We start from the raw sequence: 8,471 nt of genomic DNA, 5'->3' as shown, positions 1-8,471 counted from the left end.
GACTGAAATGACCTAACAGCAAAATATCCCACATTCCTCCCCTACAATTATTATTTTTATCAATCCTCTGGATATGAGACAAAACTTCAGAATTGTCTTAATTTTTTATTTTATTGTTAGAGATTTGAAATGTTTTAAAAATACACTTGTAGTTTTGTTTTCTCCTGAGAACTCCCTATTCATAATCCTTTGACCATTTATCTGTAATCAAAAGTGTCCATTTTATCACCTATGATCTTTTCAGTCTTTTGACCAAGAACTCTGCTATCCATAGTTACAACTACAGCTGTAACTTCTTTCTTTGCTTCTCTGATGTGACCTTTTCATATTTAGGTCTTATATCCACTTAGGAATTTACTATATGGCAGATGGTGTGAAATATTGGTCTAAAGCAAATTTCCTTCAGACTGCTTTCTTGTTTTGTTTGTTTCCTCTTAGCCATTTTTGTCAAAAAGTGAGTTTTTTTCCTAGTAATTAGAAACTTTGATTTACTGAGCCCAAAGCTAATTTTTTCTTTTGAGTTTTGTGCTTCTAATCTGTTTTATGATCAACTTTTCTACTTTTTTAACTAGCAAGAAATAGTTTGATTATTGCTCTGCAGTATAGTTCAAGATCAGATTCTGCTAGATCTCTCTTCCTTTCCATTTCTGTTTTTTTTTTCCATTATTACTCCTGAGATTCTTAATCTTTTGTTCCTCCAGAAGAATTTTTTTACTGTTATTATTACTTTAGCTCCGTAAAGTAACTCTGTATTGTTTGAATCATCATGAAAGGTTTCACTTTCTAAAGTTGCTTCCTCCCTGGGGTTATCTCTTTACTTCTATATTTCTATGATTTTTTTGGTTATTGAGCTCTTAGAATATCTCCCTTCTCTTATTTGGAGGTATTGGTTCCTACTGGTCAGTGATATGGTGACATGGTGGATTGGAAGTGAGAGTTAGATTATGGATTCAGCCTCCTCTCTTCCTAGTTACAAATGCATGGGTTTGCCTTTTCCAGGTATTCCCAAGGTCTGCTACTTGACTGGCCTGATAGTTTTCCAACCATTCCACTGGGGGAAGTCTTCACATGCTTAGAGACACCTCTGTAGTTTTCTGAAGGGTTAGAGATCCCTTGATTACCATCAGCCTGTCTGATGAAATGGTTTATCAGGATATGGCCACTGTGTACGCTTCAACTTCTTGGAACTAGAGGTTGAGAGATAGATGGATCAGGTGGACTTAGAGGTGGAAAGCAGCCATGAAAAGGGCTTCAGAGCAGGGCCAGGAGACCATTATATACTTCAACAACAATACTATATGGTGATCAATTCTGATGGACCTGGCCATCCTCAGCAATGAGATGAACCAAATCAGTTCCAATGGAGCAGTAATGAACTGAACCAGCTATGCCCAGTGAAAGAACTCTGGGAGATGACTAAGAACCATTACATTGAATTTCCAATCCCTATATTTTCACCTGCCTGCATTTTGGATTTCCTTCACAGGCTAATTGTACAATATTTCTGAGTTCGATTCTTTTTGTACAGCAAAATAATGGTTTGGTCATGTATACTTATTGTGTATCTAATTTATACTTTAATATATTTAGCATCTACTGGTCATCCTGCCATCTAGGGGAGGGGGTGGGGGGAAGGAGGGGAAAAATTGGAACAAAAGGTTTGACAATTGTCAGTGCTGTAAAATTACCCATACATATAACTTGTAAATAAAAATGTATTTAAAAAAACAAATAAAAATAAATAAAAGAAAGAAAGAAAGAAAGAAAAGGGCTTCAGAGATACTGATCATACCTTACACCTTATTACAAACCAAGCAAAGCTTAGAGAGATGCAGGATTCTTGGCTCCATAAGAAGACAGGCGAAATTCAGTTTTATGCAGATAGTAATAGTCCAAAGGATTTTTATGATGCCCTGAAGACTATTTATGGGCCAAAGACATATAGTGCATCTTTACTACTCAGTACTGATGGAGTCACATTGATCAGTAATAAGGACATCATCCTAGAGAGCTAGGCTGAACATTTCCATAGTGTGCTCAACAGACCATCATCAATCAATGTTGAAGCCATTGATTGTTTATCTCAGGTTGAAGTCAGTCCTTCCCTAGGTGAAGTCCCAACTGAAGAAGAGGTTTTGAATACCATCAGGCTCCTTTTTGTGTGTCAAAGAATCTCGTGCTGATTCTGTTCCAGTTGAGATTTACAAAATGGGGAATCTATTGCTTATACAAAACCTGACAGAAAATTTCCAAATTATGTGGCAAGAGATTATGCTCCAGGAATCAAGGATGCCTCCATTGTCCATCTTTATAAAGGTAAAGAAAATAGATTGTCTTGTGACAATCATAGAGCAGGTGCTTCTCTGCTCTGGCAAGATTCTTCCTCCATAAGCTGATCCTTCACCTGGAAAATGATCATGTACCCGAGAGCCAGTATGGCTTCAGAAAGGGCCAAGGAATGATCAATATAGTATTTGCTGCCCAACCATTCTGGGAGAAGTGCAGGAGCAGAACTGAGGTCTATGTGTGACATTTGTAGGTCTGATCAGGATCTTTAATGTTGTCAGTCGTGAAAATTAATGGAAAATTATGTCAAAATTTAGTTTCCCAGAAAAGTTCATCAGTATTATATGTCAATTTCATGATGGCACTTTTGCCCAGGTTCTGAATGATAAACAATGCTCTCAAGCTTTCCCAGTCACCAGTGGATGGCTGTGTGCTTGCTCCCATGCTTTTTAGTATGATTTTTTTAAATTAAAGCTTTTTATTTTCAAAACACATAAATGGATATTTTTTCAACTTTGACCCTTGCAAAACCTTGCATTCCAATTTCCCCCCTTTCCCCACCTCCCCCAGATGGCAAGTAATTCAATATATGTTAAACATTTTAAATAGATGTTAAATCCAATATATGTATACATATTTATAGTTATCTTACTGCACAAGAAAAATTGGATCAAAAAGGAAAAAAATTAGAAAGAAAACTAAATGCAAACAAACAACAGAGTGAAGATGCTATATTGTGGTTCACACTCACTTCCCACAGTCTCTGGGTACAGATGGCTCTCTGCATAAGATCATTGGAACTAGCCTGGATCATCTCATTGTTGAAGAGAGCCACGTCCATCAGAATTGATCTTCATATAGTCCTGTTGTTGAAGTATATAATGATCTCCTGGTTCTGCTCATTTCACTCAGTATCAATTCACGTAAATCACTCCAGGCCTCTCTGAAATCTTCCTGCTGATCGTTTCTTACAGAACAATAATATTCCATAACATTCATATATCATAACTTATTGAGCCACTCCCCAATTGTTGGGCATCCACTCGGTTTCCAGTTTCTGGCCACTATAAAGAGGGCTGCCACAAACATTTATGCACATACAGGTCCTTTTCCCTCCTTTAAGATCTCTTTGGGATATAAGCCCAGTAGAGACACTGCTGGATCAAAGGGTATGCACAGTTTGATAGCCTTTGGGGCATAATTCCAAATTAGTATTCTGTTTTAAGCTATTTTGTCAAATACTTTCAAGCTAAGCTACTTGTGCACTGTGCACTACAATGCAGTGCAGCTACTGCACTGATGGTGAGTTCTTCAACTTGAAAAGGCTGTAAGCCAAGACTAAAATGGAAGGGGTTTGGGTGCAGTTTTTTATTTGCAGATGATTGTGCTCTCAATGCAGCCTCTGAAGCTGAGATCCAACAGAGAGTATGAATCGCTTCTCTGTTACTTGTGCTAATTTCAGCCTAATAATTAATGCCAAGAAAATACAGGTTCTCCACCAGCCAGCACTACACCATTCATATGTAGAACCATTGGTTACAGCAGATGGAAAAGTTTTTGAATGCTGTGGATAAGTTCACTTACCTGGCAGTATACTTTCCGGGGATGTTCACGTCGATAATGAGATTGACACACGCATTGCCAGAGCTAGTTTGGGAGGCTCAGAAGGAAAGTGTGGGAGGGAAGAGGTGTTAGATTTTGACTATCAGACTGAAGGTCTGCAGAGTCATTGTGTTGACCTTATTATTGTATACCTGTGAAATACCAGCGTACCAGCACCAAGCCAAGAAACTGAATCATTTTCATTTGAATTGTTTTAGGAAGATTCTGAAGATCATCTGGCAGGATAAAGTACCAAACTAAGTTGCCAAGCATTCAAATTCTACTTTAGAGAGTGCAACTCCATTGGGCTGGCCACATTGTTTGAATGTCAAACACATGTTTGAGGAAAAAGACTATTTTGTGGAGAGCTTACACAGGGCAAGCACTCACAAGATGTCAGAAAAAAGGACAATGACTGACCATCCAGCCTGATGGTTAACTATTTCTACTGAAATTCGCCTGCCATTGGTAGCTAGGTGAAGCAGTGAATAGCTTAAGCTGAAGTCAGGAAGAACTTAGTTCAAATTTGGCTTCACACCCTTATTAGTTATATGATCTTGGGCAAGTCACTTCAGTTTGGTGACCTCAATTTCCTCTGCCTCAGTTTCCTTGTCTATAAAATGAGTTGGAGAAAGAAATGGTAAATCACTCCAGCATCTTTGCCAAGAAAACCCCAAATGGGATCATGAAGAGTCAGATGTGACTGAAAAATGACAAATAACATTTAAAGCACCCAAAGGTATGGTTAGATTTTTGGTTAGCCAATCCGTCAAACAATCTCTTTTTCACCCAACTGAAGAAGTTCACATCTCATTGTTGTTATTTGTCTTTAATTCTCCAAGAGGATCATGACTTCAGGGAGGTTATGACATGATATGCAAGTGAACTGGATTTGAGGGAGGGAGGGCTGTGCGAAGCCTCAGCACTTTTCCCTCCTGAGCCACCTGGGTCCAGTGGCCAGATATAGATCGAGATGACTGGAGATGGCCCTGGATGAAATGGGAGATCTTGATCTTTTTAAGCTAAAATCTTCAACAAGTCTCAGTTTGACTGAGGCTGTAGCATTCAGTGATTAAGGCTAGGTAGTAATTGAGGGGAAGAATCTTTCACCTAGTCCAAAAAAAAAAAAAAAAGTAAATAAATAAATGTATGAATGAATCTAGGAGGGGGGACACTCTCAGGGATTTTGGCTGAAGGAGAAATGACTACTATTTATATTCAGTCTGAGTCAATCAGGACCCAAACAATAATCAAATGGGGCTTGGTGTAGGACCCCATTGGTGGCCAAAGAGAATCAGATTGGTTTTGGCTGAAGGTCTGACTTTAAGAACGAAATGTAGCAGTAAACTCAAAGATGAGGAGGAAAGATTTCCTCTCAAAGATTGAGAGGAAAGAGATGACAAGGTATCAACAATGGTGTTTAATGCATAAACACTTCATGTTTTACTGATTATATTGCATTAATTAAGGTGGGGAAGGGGTATGGAATGCTTTTATTACTCAGAGAAAATTGAGACCATCCCTTACTTCCTCTACTTACTTCTCAAACCTTTCTATATCATTTCTTTTGTTCCAGGTTCTGAGAAAGAGGTATCTATCCCTTATCCTTGCCACCCCCTACACCTGTGATTTTGACTCTTCTAGGAGCTTACCCTATTATTAAACATTCTCTCCCCCTCAAGTCTCTTCTGCTCTACTTTCTTTTTCTCAGGATGCCTGCAGAGAAGCCCTAGTCTCCCTATTCTTAAAAACTAACTTTCACTTGACTCTATTCTCCCTTCAGAATATCACCTGATATTTCTCCTCCCTCACTTCCAACATCCTAGGGAATAGTTTATTTTTACTGCTACACTTCCTGACCATACATTCATTTCTTAAACTTGTAGAATCTAATTTCTGATCCCACATACCACTGAAACTACTCTTTTTAGGATTTTTGTTGTTGTTCAGTCATTTCCAGCCATGTCTAACTCTTTGTAACCCCATTTGGGATTTTATCGACCAAAGATACTGAAGTTCTGTTTCCAGCTCATTTTTAGATGAGGAAACTGAGGCAAACCAAGTTAAGTGATTTGCCCAGAGTGACACAGCTAGGAAGTGTCTGGGACTGGATTTGAACTCATAAAGTTGAATCTCCCTGACTCTAAGCCCAAACACTCTATACACTGTACCATTTAGCTGCCTTTAAGTTACCAACCAATAATGTAAGTCCTGTGACCTTTCTCAGTTCTCATTTTTCTTGATCTTTCCAAAATTGTTGTAACTGTCAGTAAGCTCCTCTTTCTTAACACTCCTTCCCCATGCTTTTGTGATTCTACCCACTGATTTTTATTGACCTGATTCATCATCTATCTCTCACTTTTTAAGGATGGGTAACCAAGGCACTGTTCTAAGCTTTGTTCCTTTATATATTCTCTCTTGGTAAATAAATTTATATGGGTTCAGAGATCATATCTATGAGGATAATGTTCAAACCTGTTTGTATTTACCTGTTCTAATATTTCTATAGAACTTAGTACTGTATAACTTTCCTCCCAGCCCTACCCCAAACCAAACCTCAATTCTTAGTCAGGAGACTCAAGACTACTAGTCATTTCTCTACGTTGTTTTTAGGGAATCCTAATTCGCCCTCATTTTGATAGAAATAGAGGTACAAATAAGGAGAAGTAGACAACTGGAAGACAGGGGGAGGGGAAAAGGGAAGAATAGGAGGTCAGGTCTAGGAACTGATGTGATACCTCTCAACTTCCCCTTTCCCCTCAGAGCCTGACTGAGGTAACCCTTCATGTTGTATATGGGCAGAACTGTCACAGCCTCTTATTACCCTACTCTGTCTAGGCTGGACTTTCCAGCTCAGATTGCGTACTACCCTACCCAGTTATGACCCACATCCCTTCAGCATCACACCTATGGAAATTGCGTGACTTAATTCTCCTATCCTCTGTCCAAGGTTGGAGTTATGTGTATGGGAGGGAGCTGGGTTTGCCTTGGAAGACAGGAAACAAATACTATTTCTTCAACTTCTCTAGGCTGTTTCTTTCCAGTTATTCCTACCTCTGCCCTCATTTAGAACTCATTCCTAGGATTCCCATCTCTATCTCTTCCTTTATGTTTTTAATCTGGCCTAGAAGTCCAGAGGATTCATAGAGATTCATAGTTCCAGGAAAAAAATCTTGAGAAGTTAAATAAGTTACTTATTTTCACATGGGAAACAGTGACCAAGTAGGATCAAGCTTCTTGACTTTCCTAGTTTCCCAGCCCAACCCATTTTCTGTCATCCTATGCTATCTTGCTTGAGGTATGTCTGGGGGACTGGTGATAATTAGATGTGTGATAGGGATCTGAAGAGAGCTTTTCTTTCCCAGTTTGTTTTCTGCAAAGGCTCTTTTTTTGGCTTTTATTTCCTGGTTCATAATGATCTACTGTCCTGTTCCATCCCCTTCCTATCCTCAATCTATTATTTCTTTTTTTTTTTTTTTCCTTTCTTGCAATTTCTAGATCTTTTCCTCTGTGGAAATCTTTTTCATCTTATTCTTTCTGTCTCTATCATCTCTTATTTTAAGAGAGATCTGTTTCAATTGATCAAGGATGGACAGAAGCAGCTACACCCAAAGAAAGAACACTGGGAAATGCATATAAACTGCTTATACTTTTGTTTTTCTTCCCGGGTTATTTCTACCTTCTGAATCCAATTCTCCCTGTGCAACAAGAGAACTGTTCGGTTCTGCACACATATATTGTATCTAGGATATACTGTGACCTATTCAACATGTAAAGGACTGCTTGCCATCTGGGGGAGGGGGTAGAAGGAGGGAGGGGAAAAATCGGAACAGAAGTGAATGCAAGGAATAATGCTGTATCTCTGGCATGGGTTCTATCAATAAAAAGTTATTTAAAAAAATAAATAAATAAATTTTAAAAAAAAAAAAAGAGGGCTGAAATTCTTGGACAAGGGATGAATCAGGGCCCTTATAGGTTATAGACATCTCTGTTTTGTGGATCCATTGGTAAATTCATTTTCATACGTATAGATTCTGAATAAATTGGACTTTGTATACATATACATATAAGACATACTGTATTTTAGAAGGCCACCAGCCTCAGAGCTAGGACAATTTGGATTCAAGTCCTGCCTGTCACACATTTTGGCTGTGTAACACTGGACAAATTACTTAATCTCTCAGTGACCTAACTCTGTAAGGTTTTAAGATGACTATCAGGAGACAATCTTAGTAGAGAAAGCTCCTTCCTGAAGAGCTCCCTACACAGATAAAACTAATGTATATATATTTCTACAAATGTGTGTGTATCTATCATATATCTATATACAAACATATTTTATTTTTATTGTGCTTTGCTTTATTGAATTTTTTAGATAATGTTTTTTTTTTTTTTTTTTTTTTTTTACAAATTGAAGGTTTGTGACAACCTCCCATCAAATAAGTTTATTGGTGCCATTTTTCCAACTGCATGGACTCACACTATGTATCTAGGTCACAATTTGGTGATTCTTACAATATTTTGAATTTTTATCTGTCATGATGATCTGTGGTTAGTGATCTTTGATGTTACTATGATAATTA

Source organism: Antechinus flavipes, chromosome 5 (genome assembly GCF_016432865.1).
Source record: "Antechinus flavipes isolate AdamAnt ecotype Samford, QLD, Australia chromosome 5, AdamAnt_v2, whole genome shotgun sequence".
NCBI classification, from domain to species: Eukaryota; Metazoa; Chordata; class Mammalia; order Dasyuromorphia; family Dasyuridae; genus Antechinus; species Antechinus flavipes.
This window is presented reverse-complemented; position numbering follows the sequence as displayed.